A 19,601-nucleotide genomic window follows, 5' to 3' on the forward strand; every position below is an offset into this window, starting at 1 on the left:
ATCGCCATCCCATCCGTCTCACTGTTCTTCATTCTTTTGTTTTATTTTTATTTTTTGAGAGGCATATGTTATTGCGGCGTTGCTACCTATTTGCCAACCAAAACAAGACTATTTTTTTTCTGCAATACACACAGCAGCTGGTTTTAAGCCGATCTGCGTAGATTGTAACAGCGTCTAAATACTGCCGCCGCTTGCGAAATCTACCAAATGACCTTGATAAGAGCGGCAAACACAACACGACAGAAAAAAGAGCAGCAGGCGGCACAGAGGCGGAAGCTTGATGGGTTTATGTCTCCTCCCATGAAGCAAAAAGCGTTTTGTTTGTTGAGGAAATTTGTGTTTTACTTTTCTCGAGATGAAATAGAAGCTGTATGATATGCTTGCATACAAAAAATTACCAGCGCGGCAAAATAAACGCAATATTAAGCTCTATTTGAACGCAATTAATAAAGGCACATTATGTGAACACAGGCTGCGATTATAAAGATACCTGAGTTTGACAGCGTGAAACTAGCCAGGCCAAAAAGCGCATGCCACCCTAATCCCGCGGCGTAACTTTGTAGCGCAGAATTTTGTGTTTCCAAAAAGAAAAAAAGCAACAACGCGATATTGAAATCAACACGACGGGCAATATAGCTAGTTGGAAAAGGCCCAGGGTGTAATTGGGTTTTGCAATGTTAGTAAGGATGAACACAAATCGACAAACCTGCAAGTGGATCGATCCGTGGAATAAAAACAAGAAAACGAACTATATACAGCAATCCCTGGTTAACTCGAACTCTGATATTTCGAAATATCGGTTAAGTCGAAACATTTTCTCGCCGTGCATTTATTTCCCATATGTGATATATATTTGCCCCCCTTTATTTCGATTTTTTTCGGGGGACCACGGATATCTCGAAATATTGACAGGGAGGACGCAAGGCACAGACTGCTGCAAGCAGATGATCAAGTCTCTGTTCAAACGCTCAGCTCCCACTACGCGCCGAGCACGGTCGAGAACGGCATATTTACGTGGAGTACGCGAGGTGTGAAGCCGCTGTCCGGCACCTGCGTCGTTGAGATAGCTGTGGACGACGCAGCTGATCACGTGGATGACGAGGAGCCTCGAGAAATGTCTACAACGGACGAAGCAAGAAACACGCTGCCCCTGCTTGGGAACAAGGTAGAATCTAGCGGTGGCGACGCAGAATTGATGCGATGCATTGAACAGCTCGTGAACGCTTTTCTGGGACCAGATGCGAACGCGAAAAAGACGAAGCAACCACTTCCCGGCGTCTACAAACCAGCTCCTATCCGCATAACACCCTACTAAACGCAATGTAGCCCACTCAATACCCTGCCACCTATAACTTCTGTCTTGTTGCTGGCAACCTATACCACGTGGTATAGGTGTGGAAACAGGCCTATACCCTTACCCCGAATCCCGACCCTACCTATGGACAGTGGGTGGAGCAGCTGACCAGCTCCGAGCTCTCGGACCAGCGCCGTCTGGTGGAGCGGGCCCGGACGGCCAGCCATCACCAGGGCATCTTGGACTAAGGATGCCTCTCACTGGGTGGAGGCCCTAAGAACATCCTCCTGCTAACCAGTATACTAAATGTTGGTCTCTCTATCTCTCCTGCACAATACTAAAAATTGGTTTTCCCCCTTTACCACAAAGGGTCCCCTGTGCAGTGGGGCTTTTGTTACCAGCGTTAGCTCTTATTTCAGTGACGTGGCCACATATGTTCGATAGTTCGCTTAACTCGAAACTCCGCTTATCTAGAACTTTTCTGCGGATAGAGACTGTTGACCTTTAGAAGAAGTGACTGTTTAGACTGTTCACCTTGCTCTTAATATCTCTCGCACAACGTGGTAACGGTGCAAATCGTTTTCTCGGATATATTGACCTCAACCGACAAACAATTCAAGCATCTGAAATAGGTCACAAGACAGCATACAAATCATGTGCCTTTAATGGCGCATCATGGAGTTACGCTAGAACGGTTATGCGGTTTTTAAATAATGTAATTGGCCCTTTCGGTAATATAATTGTTGTGGTCGGGGGAATAATGCACGCCACCCAGCAGCGCACCACTTTGGCAATAGACTGTCATGCTTTCTAGCCTTAGCCTTCACGGTCTGGGCGCGGAATAACCAGTGGTGTAGAATTGGGAAGGCTGCCTGGGGACAGGCATTTACTGGAGCCAGGCATGCACCGCGTCAAAAAGCATCGAAAGCAACACTTCACCAAAACACAACCATAGAGATGGCAGCGTGCCATCGCTTTACTGCTTCCTTATATAAACGTTTTTAAGGACTGTTCCGACCCCTTCCTTCTAAGTAGTAGTATAACAGTATTACGAAAAAAAGGAGGGCTTGCGGACCGAGTTTAAGGAATTTTGATGCTTAAACTTAGTTGTTTAGGTTCTTTCCACGGTCGTGCGGTCGGTAATCGGTCTCCATAAATATTGTAATGTTAAAGAATAACATCACCACCATACACGAGCGCCTACACGTGCACAAACATGCAGGAGTAACAATGCATCTGTAATATAACTAAAGTTTTCATCTTACGACTGCGTAGAATTTATTCTCCGAAATGAATTGGTGATGCACAGCGTATACTATACGCGTGGATGCGGGCAGAAGTGATTCTTTTAGGCTCGTTACGTTCCGTTTTCTGAGGAGCAACACAAGAAGCTCAACACATTACGGCGCGGCATTGGATATCCGGCGGAGAAGCTAGCGTCACAGTCTGGCCGAGAAGACCTGCGTGCCGGGCGAGGTTATCGCTGTCGCATCCCGTCTGCACGGAAGTCGACTGGAACCTGACACAGCGGAGATTACTTGTGCCTCTGACCGCGACGCGTCATGGTTGCGATATTCGGTGTCGGCGGCGAAGGCAGTGCTACTCGCACGGAAGGCACGTTCACTTACGATAGCGCAGCCGCGACGACACGTGCGGGTAATTTGCTCGGCGACGTCCCCGGCTAAAAGGAAATTTCTCCGTTCTCTGGAGCTTTCGGGACAGCGGCGTTCATTGATACCGTATTTGAAATCCGTGGGACTTCATGAGAGCAGTTTTCTAGATTTATTCTAGCTACACTGCATTTATTTATTCTAGCTTCACTGAGCTTGCATTCTAGGTTTCAGTAACGCTCAACTTGGGTCGCGGCGGCCGTTTTTTTTATGGATGCGATAAGCGAAAACGCTTTTGTGCCCAGATTTCAGGGCACCCTAAAGATCCCGAGGGGTCTAAATTAATCCGTAGCCATCACTGCGGCGCACCTCATAGTCCAAGTGTAGCTTCGGCGTGTGAAACTGCAAAATATGAATTCCTATTCCCGCGTTATCCTGTAGCAAACTTTCCCATTACCTGCTTTCCTTTCTATCCTAACCCGTCTCCTCCGCACGTTGTAAGCCGAGATAAAAGCGGAATAAGCTGTCCATGCTAACAAAGTTGCGCAACGGCTTTGCTTGTCATGTGATTACAAAATCCGTGCATCCTCTTTCGTGGTGCCTGGGTGAGCGCTACTTGAAGGATGCACGTTTGTTAGCTTTTTGCAGTCGCTACATTTTTTTTTTGTTTGTCCCAGTTCCCCGCTGACGTCGTGTCCGCTCTTCGTTTTTGAAGTCGAGCTTATAAGTGGACAATACCGGCGCGCACGTGCGGTGGGGAGAACTAACCCAGATTCGCACTTTCGCGGAGGCCTGTTCTGCAGCTGTCATTCAAACCTGATAGCATCGCTAGACACGTGCGACGTTTGGCTGATATTTTGTTGTGAACAGCTGAGCCTATTGTTTCGAAAAAAAAGGACATCGTAGGCCACTACTGCCAAAGTAAAATGTCGATGAGGTTCTCTGCAGATCTGCATAATTTGAGTATGCAATCTTTCCTTCTGAGGAATGTAACGCATCATGTACAGTGTAATGGCGGAGGATGACCCCCTGTCACTTAATTTACGATGTCTGAATAGGAAATACGGGAATAATCTAGGATCTAGGACGACACTGTCATAGCTCTTGTGTTGGGCACTTTTTAAGGGCTTCTTCGGTGTTTTCCCGTGCTTTCGATCAATATCTGCGTGATGCGCAGGCCACACGTCTGTTTCTAAAATCAGCGCCCCTCAACCCGCCTCCCCCTCGTCCTAGACACCAGCACATCCTTTCAAGCCCATATTGAAACGTTTTGACTTATGAGACGAAGTTGTGGGCGTACACAGGGCGATCTACTTTGTAAATGCTTTTCATATTAAACGTACGTTCTGCTACACTAGATTCCATGTGATTGTACACTATCCTACTCTGAACTGGGCAGTAGTCTTCCTTTATGATATCGTTTACACTAACAGGAGTGGCACGAAATACCGAAAATAATTTGTCGAAAGCAAAAGTGCCAGGAAATAACTTCGCATATTTTAATGAAATTAAGTGCTACAAAAACGAATGCTAAAAAAGGTTATCAAACCGTACCTCCTCTTTAGTAACCACTCATTAAATGCCAGCAGAACCAACAGAAATGCCACTGAGAAGCCTAAATCACCCGAAAACCTCTATGAACCTGCGTCCGCCGACAGCCACCATCCCATGCCACCGCGCTTTCTTTCACAAAAGGCCTCATAACGGTCCGCTTACTTTGAGGATCACCAACGATTCAGGGGATGGAGGTGCACTTGTCAGGGGGCAGCAACATGTTTTAAAGTCCCAACTGCAGCACATCAAACCTGTGGACTGAGGTAAACCCCAGAGTCCAGATGGGGGAACCATAGCGGCCATAACCCGTGTCGAAGAAGGAGCGGACTGAAATCTAAGGTACGTGCCGGCTTTCTGAGACCGCCACTGCCGCAGATTGTTCACCTGCATTGTCTCAGTACATCGTATTAGCTGTCCGTCATTCTTGACAGCGTTTTGTCAAAGCTTTCACTGCTACTGTCCGAGGCTTTGTGCTACAGTCGGTAGCGTCTTCCCCGGCGTCTTAGCGTATTGTGACTTGGATCCACATAAAGTTTCGAAAGAAAAAATTATTGGGCACAAGCGCTTTGAGTGTACTACAACCGGACTGGTAAAACGGACGGGGTTATTCTAGTGGTCTCAAAATGAATCGTCCCAAAGGCAGGAACTCCAATGGGAAGGCAGGGAGAGGGATGCAGCGGCGTAGCCACAAATATTTTTCATGGTGTGCTATTCCCCGACACTTAAAAGAAAAAAAGTGGGTCGTGCGCCCGAACAAAATTTTAGTCATTTTTTGGCTTTAATAAACGGACACTCTTCTTATTCTTGTTTTTACATTATGGCATATTGATTCGGTTGTAAAAAGCATAGGTGAAAAAAAGGCGAAAAAAAGTGAGGTAGTGAGGCGGCGCTCAAAAAACTTCACGGGGTGTTCTGGCATTGAAACAACCCCCTGGCTCCGCCCTTGGGGGATGCAAATAATTCCACATATTACTCGTGTAAACTGCGTCATGACTCCAAAGGTATCCTAAAATAGAGCGTAACAGCATCAATGGAAGTCGTAATAGCTTGTTTCACACAAAACGCAGGAGATGAAAGCATGAAGTTCTAAAGACGGTGCTTCGACACCTGACAATGCTTCGGTGTAACGAGCGAAGAAATGTCAGCCTTAAGCTCTTGGCTGGGCCCTCTTCGCAGTTTCTACGCCATGCGGGACATCCAGCCTCGTACTGGGAACTTCCTGCGCAGAGGCATTTGTATTTTCGTGGAGTAAGCTTTCTTTTTGTGTTTCACTTAGGCAGCTAGGAAGCGCCCGCGGGCAGTGGGTTCGACACACCTGGGCTATTCTATACCAGGCGTAAGAAAATTTTCGCACTAACAGATCCACTTCGTTCCACTGCTTGAGCTTTCATCATAAGAACGATTTGTTGCTTGCAGTGTAATGGTCAATGTAGGTGCGAGACTGGTGTCCGCCAGCTTTCACACGCCCTACCCATTTAATAATCCCATCCACACAGAAGGTGAATTGACTTACCCAGTACTGTGCTCCTCACTAACGCGATTAGTGTGAGTAATGCCAAGCCACACCAGGGTTTGCGGCATCATACGAAGTTAGGCCGTTTTATTGTGCTTTTCACTATACCGTTGTGAGCGCAGGTAGGAGCTGTAGATGTGCCCTGCTTTTTATGGCTTACCACACTAACGGCAAGGGCAGATTTAGTGTGGAACGCAGGACCACACCTTAACGTCCAGTACTTTAGCAAAAACATTTATGAGGCTAGCAGTGACTCAAGCGCACTGAAGTGTGTTTTCCTAATGTGTATGGCCACAAAAACGACCACGCAATGCCACTGCATAAAAAGCAGTTTGTCTAGCTGATTCTCATTTCGATGAGGGCGAAAAGCAAAACCGCCCGTGTGTTCGAGATTTCGGCACACGTTAAAGATCCCCAGGTGGTCAAAATTAATCTGGAGCCCTCCAGTACAGCACGCCCCATCGCCTGTAAGTGTCGGCACGTAAATCCCCACAATCAATCAATCAATCAATCAATCAATTCTCATTTTGGCGTCTGCATGGCTTGCTCAAGGCAGTTTGTTGAAAATGTAACAATTTCATTGCGAAAAGTCTGTAGTGCAAGTTCTAGCTACCGAGGTTGGCAGACCCCGACCCCCCCCCCCCCCCCCCCCCTCTGCACTTTTGTAGCCTTACCACCTCGTGATAAAGATTGCGCTCTTTTGAGGATTTTGACCAATCGAAATTCGTCCTTCGAAACAGTTCACTGCATGGAGACCCTAAACACATCATCCTCTTGCTTTCTCTATGAGTTAAACCAAGCTTCGCTATATGCCTATATGCGCTCTGCACAGGTGACGTATTAACGTGTGAACTACGAACTGGTGATGCCAAATTCCACTCCTTTTAGTTTCACTGAAACCAGCCGTGATCAGTCATAAAAAAACCTAGTTTATCAAGCTGTGATGCTCAAAAGTAACTAAATCCTTCGTCTAAATCTCTAGCCACTCTTTTTGCGGGGTGGAGCATTTATTCACGAATGTGCCTTTAGAAGTTAAAATTAGATTGGCTCGACGGGCGCTGAGGCTGCCCCATAGAACATGGTTTGAAATAAATGTGCTGTGGGCTGCGCCGGTAAATGTATCCGGATGGGCTGGATTAGTATTCATTTAAGAAGATTACCCGGAAGGACGTTGACACAGATCACAGCCGAAGAAATATCGCTGGTCAGATTGATGATTCCGGAACTAGACATAAATTCGTCCACATAAATCCTGTATATACAGGAGGTGATAAATAGTCGGCAATCTAAAAAAAAAGAGTTCGGCTACGCCATACACTTCCGGCATTCAAAGAGGTTAACATACTTTACACAAAACGCGATTTTCGCCTTTCCTGTGGGCCGATGCCCTTTCAACGCGCACGCTCGTATTAAAACAATTAGAGTGTCATTGACGGCCTCGGGAGGCCCGAGGCATACTCTTGTCGGCAGTTGGCGAGGCCACTCCTAGAAACCTTCCCGAAAAAGCTTGGGGTCATGATGACCTGAACATGCCCCGATTTTAATGGCATACCCATTCACAGTTGGCTTGATGCAAATTTGATATCGACGATTGTAATACCGTATTTAACGTAAAGGTCTACCAACGTTTCATTTTCGTACCTTCGGGAATAGCATTACAAAGAAAATATCAGTAAACTGCCCCAAAACGAGAAAGTTAGGTAAAAACAAGTGGCCTTATTAACGCAACGAGTGAAAAATAACTTTAACGAAATTTCAAGCTCGGTAAGTCATAAAATCCAAAATGCCTTGGTCATTATTTTCATTATTTCGCGCGTTATAGTCATTATATTCATTATTACAGCGCGTTCTACAATAATCGTTGAAACGATTGTATTCTACGCAACCAGAGAGAGTGAAAACCCCGTTGAACGAAAACTCCGGCCTTTTGGTTATTCCATAAAGGTCATCAGCCCCAGACATTATTAAAGGCACCGATACACCGACCGAGTTTTTCTCTTAAGATTTACTAAGACAACAACGTGGGGCATAGAACATTATGTTATGTTGATGCTATGCCATCCAAGATACTGAATATGCACTCGAATTAACTGAATATGACGTAGAACTATGGGGAAATTGTGAACAAGGGCAAGAGATTTCTGGTGTGGACCAAATCGCAACGTCTTACGGCATACTCTTCGTGGATTTAAACGATCAATTGGACAGCCTCCTAGACAATGAATGAAACACCGGGATTTATGTGGCTAGATTTATTTAGCCGTCTTCACGCTACGTTTATTTCAAGTAGTGCACTTATATGAGTGTAGGTCGCATTAATGCGAATAATGTGTCGAACTAGACGTTGTGGTTTACAGTTTCTATTGCATCACGGAGTATTATTGGTTCGTAAGGTTCCACGATGGCGCTTCTGGTGACGCCCTGCTAATGTTGTGTTATAAAGTTATGGAAAGATATACGCCCACTTGTCAACACCAAGTAATCCCGGTACTGCACAAAAACATATAATGACTCTGCCGGTAGTTTGACGCGACTAAATAGCGCAAACACACGAATGGAGTCGTAGAAAGAAAAACAGCGTGGAAAAACAGACTTGTGCTGTGCATTTTAAGATAAACATTAAGAAAAGGGTGCCTAATCTAGAGATCGAAGTACCCCCATCTTTTATTTTTTAATGGTCCCAAAATTATGGTCAAAATGGCGGCATGCGCGTCCTAGCAAGAAATTATTACTGGTCAGAACCACCTTGCAAACTGCATGCAAATTTGTTCAAACGAAAGGCACTTTTTGGGATGTCTACCTAGGCGTATTTAAACATCTCAAAGTGAGTAGCCAAGATTATTTGCCAAACGCATGCAATGCTATCCATCTAACCCACAATATGCAGAGCTAACGGATATCTATTCTGGCGATATAAGGTCAACCCCAGCAATACCTTCTTCAAAGCAGTGTACGAATGCAAAGTAACTCCGTGCCGACAGAACTGGATGCTGTCTGTTCCTGCCTGTGAACAAGGCTGTATTTTGGAGGGGCGGGGTGAAGGGTAAAATTATCATCTGAGGCTTATTTTTTGGGCGTCAGGTTCTTGCGTTTTAAGTGCGTTTTCATTTTGTTGTAGCTGTTGTTTAAGCGACCTCGCAGGTTGTTTTCAATGTTTATGTATGCCATTTCAGATTTATAATACTGCAGTGACAGAAAGCCGGAAAAAAAAAACAATTTCAAGGACACGGTGATAGAATAAGGCGGTCACTAACAATACGTGTCAGACGTGGCGCGCCTTAAAGCTATTTCGATAGCTTAAATGCCGACACCACGACGCATTGCGGAACCTGCTTCCTGGCCAGCCGGTGGGTACAAAAGGACGTATGTAAACATCATCCCTCTAACGTAATACATCTATAAATGCTTCGATCAACCAGTTTCGCGAATTACACCCACAATCCGCGCTGGTGCCAGCCCAAAGAAATATGCAACACTAAAAAAAAAAGAGAGATATTCCCTTCACCTTTTCATGGATTGCAAAGACACCGACGGCTTTAAACAATGCCTTGGAAATACCAGCCCACCTCCGACACTAAAGTGAAGAAGGAAACAAACGATACATTTTGACCCCTCCGTCTAGCTTTCAAATAGAATAAAAAGGTTGGCAGAACCCTGAATACAAACTGATAGCCTTTACCGGAGCAATTTTTTTTAATTGCCACGTTATTATACTATTGTCTTTGACATCGCATAACCAGGCGAGGATATGGGCAGGAAAAAGGGCGAGAGGTAATGGCGATAATGCCTACGCGTGCAGAAACTTCTTTAGAGGCTGATACATTGTAGGGGTGTACACGCACCTATTTTTCTGCGGTCGGCGAGGTTGACTTGGTAGCCTTGAATGAGAGAACGAAGACAGCAAAAGAAGCACTTCTTTTCACGCACGCCCACTGTCAGCCGTGTCCGAGAAACAACACCCGGCCGCCTTGTTGTACGAACCTGCACCGCGGGAGCCTGAATAAAAGTGTCGGGCGAGCGCGGCCCTTTTTCAATGCTCTCTCTTTTCGTCTCCCACGGGGAGAGAGGGAAATCAAAGCTACAGCGCGGTGCGGAAACAAGGTTGAAAAAGCAAGGAAATAAAGATAAAACCACCAGTCACCGCTTCGGAAAGGATGAGCCCGTGCTTTTTCCACTTTTTTGTTTCGGCGTATCCTCTTTCCGTCTGCTTCCAGTGAACGAAAACATTACGCGCCGCCGTGAAAGGGAGGGCAACGGGACCTTGATGGAGCAACTGCGGTTGGCGCACGTATGGTGGCGATAGAGTCGGAAAGCGAAGACGATACTGGCAACGCCGTCGAGGTTAACAGGAGCCAGGCGCTGTGTCGGAAGGACAGTTGAGGTCGTGTAAATTAGATTGTGTTTCAGCAGAATTTGACCGAAAATCCAGCTTGTTGTAGTTGAAGCTTGGACAAGTTGGTTCGTGGTTGCAAAAAGAGCGAAATAGCACAAAACAGAGGATGTATAACAAGAAGAAAAATGACCACTATTAACACTGACCAAGAACTTGAGAGTTGCAAGTCAGCGCTAGTGATTATACTTTCTCCGCGTCTTGTGTATAGACTATTAAGCGCTTCTGAAGTTTTTATAGTGAAGGTCAAGGCCCAATGCCTCTTCCACATGAACTTGCACGAACCCCGAAGGTGGTGACAGGAGTATTGTAAGCATACGAACAAACGCAATTACCTCCCCTCACCCCCCCCCCCCCCCTATCCTCATCTAGGGTAAGTGAAAATGTTGCGACACGACCCCATACTGTTCCCTAAGAAGAAAGATCGTGGCGTCTCGCAGTCACTCTTGTTTGTCATCCTGAACTGCTCAGAACGGCTCCAGTGCAACTCTGTATTCTTTTTCCCCCATAGCATATCTATTGCGAGAACAGTTTTGGACTGCCTACAAAGTGCCCAGAACAGACACACAAAAAAGACTATCACTCTTTCCTCTCTTCTACGATCTACTCAATGAACATTATCCTCCCATTCCGAGGGGTGTCCGTTTGAACTACTCCTCTCTCCTACACCGCGTCAATGCGGGTCCAAGCGAACCGACATGGCCTCTTGCAAGCGGAGACTTGATTCGTGTGCAGTCACCTTTGCTTCCCGTTGAGTTAGTGAGGAGCGTTTCAGCTTTCGGTTAGTGGGAGGAGATCATGATGATCGCACTACATTGCACTGTGGCGTACGCATGCACGGAGGAAGCCATCTTTCCTCAAAGGCACACATACTTCATAGTCCAAGAGAAAATGATTGTGCCCAAGACGTGCCAATACTCGCGGCGTTAGCGAGATTCGTAAGAAACAACTCAAAGTTCTGGCTTTCTTCTTCGCTTGCAATTATTTTGCAATGTATTGCGGGTTTAACCGATACACCGTCGCGAAGGTTGAGCTCACAAACGGTCGGACTTCGTGTAGGATGCGCGTACGGACAAATCATCTCTGGTACCAGGCATGCATCGCATTCTATGGGCAAAAAATAGCGGCAGTAGTTGTCTGGGCATGTCATTCACCATCGGCATAAAACAAATCAGGAACAGAAGCCATGTAAAATCACTGAAATGCCCTTCTCAATGAGGCGGGAAAGCATACTCGGGTACCATGACAAGAAAACAAAGCGATAGTCGTGGTTAGTCTACCAAGGGCATCTTAATCACGAATCGACCTTGTCGTTCTGTATTACTGATTCATATCTAAATTACAGAAAAGTCTTACACCGCGTATACCTCTATGGTACGTCTATCTGCTGAATCAGGAAAGCACATGGAAAACCCGATGCCTGCCCAAGGATCTTTGATTAAAACAAAATTTGCAGCCATTACCGCCCTAATCAGCCCCGATTGCTGCCCCAATCAGTCTTAGCTGGTGGATTCGGTGGGCCAATTGCTTGCAGAATACGCGACAGCTTTTTTTTCCAATGGTTTTGATTCCTGACCAGTGTGCCTAGCTTCGCTTTTCTGCTAAACTGCGTTTCTTCTGATAGTAACTCAGGTCTCCTTACCTCAGGGTTCCTTGGCTCGCAGTCTTTATCACCCTGTGCTGGCATTAGCGCTTATAAATTCCCACTCTGTCAGTTTTCGGCTTTGCGATCAGGAGGAGTAATACTGCGTCTCATAATCCTCCTTCTATTCAGCAATTTCCACGTCACTTCAGACATCACCCACGACGGGCGTAGTGGACAATGGTGAGTGTGTCCTGTGAGTTTTGAGTAAGTCCCATCAGCCGGGCAAACGTAAAGATACCGAACTTTATGCTGCAACAAGATTAGGATTCAGGAGTCTGTAGTGCTTCGTTTAATATTCTATGCCAGTAAGCGGGTTAGTGAGATTTCGCTTATTACACATTCTTTTGCAGCCTTCTACACTAAGCACACACGGGGAAGTAACAAACGAAGTGATTGCTTGACCGTTTCAAAGTTTAACTGGTCTCAGGAAAGACGGTCCATACGTGGCCGTCTTGTTACCCTTAATGACGCAGCTACGGGTGGTTTACGGCTTAAGCTGTATTCAAAGAACACACACGCCGTACGTGATCACACGTCATAGATAACGCATGTAAAATAAGAGCGCGCAAAGATCGTCGGCGGGTACAAAGAGCTGAACGTTAGAATCTCCTCTGCAGATTATGCAGCAGCCATGACAGGAAACCACCGATACAGATGCCCACTAGCACTTCCTTTTGCATGGCGAATGAAGCGTTTTGTTAGCCTGAGAAAACATGACACTCAGTGGAGACGTGTTTTAGGTCTGCTAGAGCTTTATCTACAGACACTGCAGCTAAAGATAAGACAAAAAAACCACCTTATATGTTGCTAAACAACGCTGATCAACGTCCTTTTCCTATCGGCATGTGTGTGCTAGGAGCTGAAATAACGGGCTTTTCCCGGTGTCGAAGCAGGGAAAACGTGTCTAGACTGACGGCAACGCGGTCTCTTATCATCTACGTGACAACCACTGGGCACACGAACGTCGCAAAGAAAGCTGTCAAGGGTTTCCTCCCGATATTGGCTCTCCAAAGGGCAAGTATACAGCCAACTAACCCAGACACTGTCACCATGAAAGCGTTGCACGGTAGCGTCCTTTCCATTCTAGCTTACGCGCTACACAGTAATACGGGACGGGGGATGGCAGCGCAATACATACTTTGTTTCTTTTTTAATCTTTACATAAGAAATAACACATTACTTCGCAAAGGACTGCCGAAAGCTTCTTAAACGAGAGCACTTCGACCTGGAAATGAGCAGGCTGAGCGCACTGGCTCGTATATCTGGCATCCTGACATGGGAACTGCCAAATTGTAATTAACAAATCGGCTACTACGTACGGGTCCTTCCAATCGGAGATTTTCTACACTATAACTTGGCGAATTCTTCACAATGACATATACAATATTCGGCACAACTTCACGGCAGCTTCATTCTCGCCAACAGCCTCTCTGTCGCTTTTGTAGTTAGTTTATTACATATATAGTTTAATGAAACTTAGTTTATGTTTATATAGTTTATACTTAGTTTAAATAGTTTATGAAACTATACATATATAGTTTCATAATCATATAGCGCTGGCCTAAACAAGCACAACAGCCCTTACCGCAGCTAGCTTACCTATTATCCGCCGCGACTCACGTCACCGAAAGACAGCTTGGGTAGAAACGGCCGAGGCTGAAAACCACGTACGTGCAAGCTCACTGCTGGCGCGGATGTCTCTTATGTGGAGGAAAGTCACTGGTGGCGCAGGTGGCCGGGTGGGTAGCAGTTTAGAGAGGGAAAGGTTGGCGGCCAACGATGACCGGCTTCTCTGACACGCAACCAATGCACACAAACGCCGCCTGAGCAGAGCGAGAAAAAGCCGTCGCGTCTACAGGGGAAGAAAAGGCCGGTGTTCCCCGCAACAGTGCCGTCTCTTAAGTCGCCCGCCGCGCCGGGCTGTCAAACTGAGATAGCTGTAAGACAGGGCCATTCTTCAGGAGCCAGCGTCACTGGTTCTTGCGGAGGGCATTGCGTCGCCGGAAAGAGCGGGGTCAAAGACGGGACGGAGAGGGAAAGGGAAGCCGAAGAATCCAGAAATGGATGCTTATCAAAAGATTAGCTTAGTTCCCACGCGAGGATGAGGAGAAACGTAAGAACGCTGAAAGGAGGAACTAAGGTGGGGGAGCAAGCGAGAGTAACTTGTTCCTGCAAAGACGCCGCCAGGAATAAATCTGACGCGAAGAGGAGCGACGCACCAAAATGTAAAAGCGGTTTTTAGTATTCCACGTCTGCGTCAGCGACGCCCGGTGGTGGCATCGAACTCAAGAGAAGACGTGACGCGGCGTCTCCTTTGGGGACGTCGTGGCCTTCACCCTCCACCGCCATCTTGACGCACACCCACCATTGGCCGTATATTGGTTGCTCCTTCGTACGTCTCGATCCGCTTCACTGAATTCATCAGCTTATATGCTTCTTAGAAGCGCTCTAGCTGTGAACGGGCCTGCGTTACGAACAGGAATAAATAAAAGACGACAGCTTACATGGAGAGTAAATACTGGGAACGGCTGGCAAGTACAGCGGTAACTGATTGAATAAATGACGAATCTCCGTGTTGTCAAAATTGACTGATCTGCTTTCCATTGTTCTAAGGTGAAAATGCCTTGGTGAAGCAACTGTTGTAGTCTTTCTACGTGTTAGTAAAAATTAATGAAAGTCATAATGCTGTAGATACATTGGCGCTTATAAAAAATAAGCCCCCAGACCTCGAAGCACCGTCACTTCTGTGTTCACTTTAACAAGAGATTACGGGTTTTAGAAAATCAAGGTGTTGGGAAGTCAGGCACGAAAACACGTGTAAAAAGACCCCAAACTTGTGACTGCACGGAGAGAAAGCAAAGAAGCTTATTGGAACTCAAACTGCACTTGGCTGCTAGCGACGAGAAGCGAGAAACATCACGAGTTTACGACACCCCGGGACCGCAACCTCGATTGCACCTCATCCTCACCACAAGAGAGGAGATTTAGATTAGATAAACAGCTCAGATTTTCTTGGTTAGTGAATATGTGTGCAAATTTTTCAACCTCACACAGCGAGTTTGAGGTTCGAGATAAGGCTAAGCTGAGGTTAAAAATCACAGCACTTACTTTTTAAAAGCGGGGCTGTTTAGCAATTCGTTGATTCCAGAGTTTCACAAAATTCAGTATTATAGTATAAAGAACAAAAATCACCGGCACTGGCAAGATTCGAGCCTGTGTATGGTAGATCAACGGAGCTAGAGTAAGCCGTCTTACCCACACAGCTACGGCCATTTTTTTTATTGCCGGTCTTCAACAGTACAGCACAACGCAAAGGTGCAACGCAAAAAACCCAATCAACAATAAGGCCGCCGTGCCATGGTGGGCTGGCGTTGTCTTTTAAAATTCCCTAACCGTGGCGAGGTGTTCCACCCTCGGCAGCCACTCAGAAACAGAAAATTTCGTTCTTTGAACAACAATAAACTCGGAAACAATTTCGCGGAAATATTGTCTCGTCGGATGCGAGTCTGCATCACAGTTCAGCCATGCCATGCGCGACCGCCAAATACTGTGGAGGCCCAACAACATGACAAGATCATACGGCACCCCATCCTCTCTCTATATATAGACGAAAACCGTATGCGATGGGGGTTCAGTGGAAAGTCCTTTCGAAGTGTCCTTTGGAGAACATCCCATAGAAGCACTGCTGCCCAACAATTGAGAAAGGCATGCTCTACAGTTTCCGGTTGTTTGCGAATATAGCAGTAAGTTCCCCATGAGATAGAAATCCCATTATACTTCATCCATGTTGCATCTGAAAGCGTGCCCATATGTAGTTTAAAGAAGAAAGACTTCGCTCCTGGTGATACTTCCATTCTCGTCACCCTTTTTAGAACAGCTTGTCCTGGGCCTGCACGGTATAAAACTGTGTATATTGGTACAAGTAAGACTACACCGCATACATCTTTACATAATTTTTTCCGAAAAACATTGGCAAAATAGTGCATCGAAAATCGAGCAAACATAAAACGGGATGACACAATAATCTCTTTAAAGTATCCATAAATGCCCTCTGTCATACTACTTGTAGAAAACAAGAATTCGGGCAAAGCAACCACGCAATCAAATGCCTTTTCAAGGTCAAGCTGGAGAAGCGCGACGGCGCCTCCAGCGGCGTCAAAACACTCAAGAACCCATTTCGCCGTATGTATATTCGTTGTGATTTTGCGACCTCTGATGCCGCACGTCTGGTGTGGCTTTACGAGAAGTGTGATTACAGTTTGTAACCACTGCGCCAGCACCTTCATCAATATTTTGTAATCAGCGTTCAACAAAGTGAATGGCCAGTACGCCGTTAGAAACTTTCGTTTTTTCCGTTTCTTCCGTTTTCGGTATCAGCACCGTGTGGGAAGACGAAAACGACGGTGGAAGGGATTTCCGACGAAATGCTTCCAAGAACATCGCCATTAAAACCGGTGATACCTCCTCTTTGAAGTACTTATAAAAGGCCGCGCTTAACCCGTCAGAGCTGGGCGACTTCCCTGGGTTTAAATTGTCAATTGCTGACTTGACTTCTGCGACATATATGGGCTGTTCTAAGCTATCTCTTATTTCATCCTCAAGGCTTGGTATACAGCTCAGGTACTCTTTTCGAAAGCCTTCCACATTACGCCATCGGTATGCAAAGACTGATCATATTCAAAGAAAAACTGGTGGATGTCGTCCATCTGACACGCGTCCATTCCATTCGATTTCGTCGATCGTATTTCGTCGAGCACGTGCATTGTCGATTCCAAGAGCCTGTTTGGTGTGCGTCTCTCCCACTGCTAATCGTTCGGCTCTCGCACGAACGAGTGCCCCGCGGTAGCATTCTTCGTCTATTATCTCTAGCTGCCGTTTGAGTTTGCGTATGTCCTCTTTAAACTACCCAGGCGCTTTTCCTTCTTCCAAAGTTGTTTTCTTTAAATCGTCGCGTAACGTCCTTGCCTTTATTTTTTTAGTGCTTTATGAAGCTGGATCTTTCTATGGCCACAATTTTTATAGCTTCTTTAAATAGTTGTCACATTGAACTCGGCTACGACCGAGAGTCAAACGGCTTTCTCACTCGGTTGTGACTGTGAGAAGAGCACTCACGCCACCTGCACGACACAGAACACGTGCACGTCACACCTGCGGGTGTCTAGTTTAAGTGTGCGCATTCCGTTCATTCGTTCTGCTTCTTCGATTTGCTTCTTCCCCGTTGTAGCAACAAAGGTGGTAAAGATCATTGCAGCAGCGAAAAAGAAGCAAATCGGCTGCAATCGTGGACTTAAACAGACGTGATGGTCGTGAAGGTACTTGCACGTCTTACGCGTTAGTGTTAGCCTCCATTTTTTTACACAGACTTCTTTTCATCATTGCCGGTCAAGTATGACAAACAAAGAAACCAAACATATCTTGCATAGAAACTCCCATGGAATGTGAAATTTTTACAAGAAGTGAACCCAATATTATTAATACGTATATTTTATTTTAACTGTACCTGTACCTCGGGGCTCACTGAATACGTACGCGCTGTTTAATCCTGACACTCACCGCTTCGAAAAAGGGTGTGGTTATACAACACTGTCGAACCTGCAAGCAGCCTATGCGACGAACCTTTCGCTCCAAAATTCAGTGGTATACCATTTAGTAGATCACCGTTTATTGTATCTTGAAAGTATTAGCACACATTTATTAGTGTTGTAGGCAAGGTACTAGCTTTACTTGCACAGAGTGCGCTAGGCATTCGAAGAAAGCTTTAGAGCTCAGGTCATCAAATGGAGCTGTTTATTTGCATCTGGTTTAAGCTAACTGAAGTTTAAGGTGAGGTTGATGGCGTTAGCTAAGTGGGGCTACACAGGAAGTGGTGTGAGCTTGCCTAAAGTTCCAAAAAACTACCCTTTGAACAGGGAACACGTTGTGTGCACTAACGGTATGTTTTCAGAATCAGAAACTATTAATCAAGGCGTGCCCCAGGGGTCGATACTTGGACGCCTGCTGTTCATATTGTACATCAATGATCTTCCTAATTGCCTGAATTCACGTCATTGCGTTTTATGTGTGGATGATACCACAATGACATCTTCAGACAATTACATCGATGGCCTTACATCTAAGTTAGACACTGAACTCGTGAACATGGTTAATTGGTTCCGTAATAATTGCTTGTATATTAACCGTGAGAAAACGAAGTATATGATCTTTAGAACTAATCAAAGACAAATACCCTCCATTCCTGCTTTAACGATTGATACCAATCTTATCGCTGTTTGTAAGTCTGTGCCGTTTCTTGGTGATTTACTGGACTCTAACCTAAAAGTTAATTCTCATATCAACCTTATTAAGACAAAAACTGCATAAGGTATTGGGGCCCTAATTAAAGCTCTTCCGTTTTTCTCAAATGATGCGCTTTTATAACTTTACGTTTCTTTGATTCGTAGCCATTTAAATTATGAGATTGTAGCATGGGGCACACCTATCATTGTCATACATCATCAGCCAAACCTATCCAAAATCAATCAATTCGCATTATCACCAGGAGCCATCCTCAGTCCAATTTCCAGGATTGTTTGCGCCATTATAATGTGTTACCGATCAACAAGTTGTTTTAATATAATTTAAGCATAATATTTTTAAGTCTTTATGTTCCCAACTGCGCTTTAATTTCATCGACCCCAGATTCTTAGTAAACCAGAACAGCACAAGATTTGCCTCAAGTAAAAAATTTTCTACTACCACGTGTTTTAACTAATTACGGCAAAATGACTTCAATTTTCACAACCGTATCAATTTTGAATAGTCTACCAGCTGCTGTTAAATCCAATAAACGCGGGTCTTCATTTAAATCATCCTTGAAAACCATCTCTTGTCTAATTATTTTGTGTTTCCAGAGCTTTTTATTCTTGTTCTTGTTAGCCATACCTATTGTGTAATTTATATGACGGCCTTGTACACCTACCTCGCACTTTTTTTCTGCTTCTATGGTTTACTCGAAATATTGTAGTTCTTTTTATGTTGTAATTGCCATACATTTCCAATTGATTTTGTTTCTGCTATTTGTTATTTTTTTGGATATTTATTGCTTGTCGCTATTTATTGTTTGCTGCCTGAAGTTTATTCAGTGTTTACCCCTGTTGTTAACTTACCCAGGGTCCCGGTGCAGTATTCGACTTTGGGACCCTTGTCTGAAAAAATTTGTACTTTTGTATTACTTGTCTACTGCATTTCAATCAACTTTTCTTCTTCTTCTTCTTCTTCTTCTTCTAGGCCATCCGCGACCTCAAAGGTAAGGTTGAGCTAGACAGACAATTATGATTCGCGTTAAGGATGAGGACATAGCAGTAAGGTCATTTGGCCACCTCTGCTGCCAACTTGTTTTGTGCCACATTGGGTTTCCGCTGCTTGCCTAGCATATTTACGACTGGTAGGCTCTATTTTTAGCCCTTTGACATGCTCTAGGCACCAAGTACAGATGTACAAATCTGAGTAATAATACACCGTAGATAAAAAACACGTTTTTTGTTTGTTTGTTCGTTTTATTTTTATTGTAATTGCTTTTTTTCTGTGCAAACGATCATCACTTTTGTCCGTCAGGG

General features: G+C 45.2%; 1 protein-coding gene across 1 annotated transcript in view; it reads right to left on the bottom strand.

Moving 5' to 3' along the window:
- LOC144170060 (alpha-2-macroglobulin-like protein 1) overlaps positions 1-9,981 on the bottom strand; it is a 40,054-nt gene extending 30,073 nt beyond the window's left edge. The window contains exon 1 of the mRNA XM_077699588.1: positions 9,814-9,981. The gene's annotated coding sequence lies outside the window, so the exon portion shown is untranslated. The remainder of the gene's footprint in view (positions 1-9,813) is intronic.
- Positions 9,982-19,601: the final 9,620 nt, after the last annotated feature.

The sequence above is a fragment of the Haemaphysalis longicornis genome, unplaced genomic scaffold (assembly GCF_048455015.1).
Source record: "Haemaphysalis longicornis isolate Haplotype H1 unplaced genomic scaffold, Haemaphysalis longicornis Haplotype H1 scaffold_2, whole genome shotgun sequence".
Taxonomy (NCBI): Eukaryota; Metazoa; Arthropoda; class Arachnida; order Ixodida; family Ixodidae; genus Haemaphysalis; species Haemaphysalis longicornis.